This window comes from Arachis duranensis, chromosome 9, assembly GCF_000817695.3.
Source record: "Arachis duranensis cultivar V14167 chromosome 9, aradu.V14167.gnm2.J7QH, whole genome shotgun sequence".
NCBI lineage: Eukaryota > Viridiplantae > Streptophyta > Magnoliopsida > Fabales > Fabaceae > Arachis > Arachis duranensis.
The window spans coordinates 36842614-36843439 of NC_029780.3; the positions used below are offsets into that span (position 1 = coordinate 36842614).

Consider the following 826-nt stretch of genomic DNA (forward strand, 5'->3'; position numbering starts at 1 on the left):
ATTGGAGCAAACAACTTTGAGCTTAAGCCTCAATTGGTTTCTCTAATGCAACAGAATTGCAAGTTCCATGGACTTCCATTGGAATATCCTCATCAGTTTTTAGCTGAATTCTTGCAAATCTGTGACACTGTCAAGACTAATGGGGTTGACCCTGAAGTCTACAGACTTATGCTATTCACTTTTGTTGTAAGAGACAGAGCTAGGATATGGTTGGATTCACAACCTAAAGAAAGTCTGAACTCTTGGGAAAAGATAGTCAATGCCTTCTTGGCAAAGTTCTTTCCACCTCAAAAATTGAGTAAGCTTAGAGTGGAAGTCCAAACCTTCAGACAGAAGGAAGGTGAATCCCTCTATGAAGCTTGTGAAAGATACAAACAATTAATCAGAAAGTGTCCTTTTGACATGCTTTCTGAATGGAGTATCATAGGTATTTTCTATGATGGTCTGTCTGAACTGTCCAAGATGTCATTGGATAGCTCTGCTGGAGGATCTCTTCATCTAAAGAAGACGCCTGCAGAAGCTCAAGAACTGATTGAAATGGTTGCAAATAACCAATTCATGTACACTTCTGAAAAGAATCCTGTGGACAATGGGACGAATCAGAAGAAAGGAGTTCTTGAGATTGATACTCTGAATGCCATATTGGCTCAGAACAAAATATTGACTCAGCAAGTCAATTTGATTTCTCAAAGTTTGTCTGGAATGCAAAATGCACCAGGCAGTACTAAGGAAGCTTCATCTGAAGAAGAAGCTTATGATCCTGAGAACCCATCAATGGAAGAGATGAATTACATGGGAGAACCCTATGGAAACACCTATAATCCTT

The 826-nt window shown here is 39.3% G+C and overlaps 1 non-coding gene across 1 annotated transcript; it reads right to left on the minus strand.

Moving 5' to 3' along the window:
- Positions 1-300: 300 nt before the first annotated feature.
- LOC127741827 (small nucleolar RNA R71) lies at positions 301-408 on the minus strand. Its single transcript, XR_008003032.1, has one exon. It is a non-coding gene; the product is annotated as a small nucleolar RNA R71 (small nucleolar RNA).
- Between the last annotated feature and the right edge of the window lie 418 nt (positions 409-826).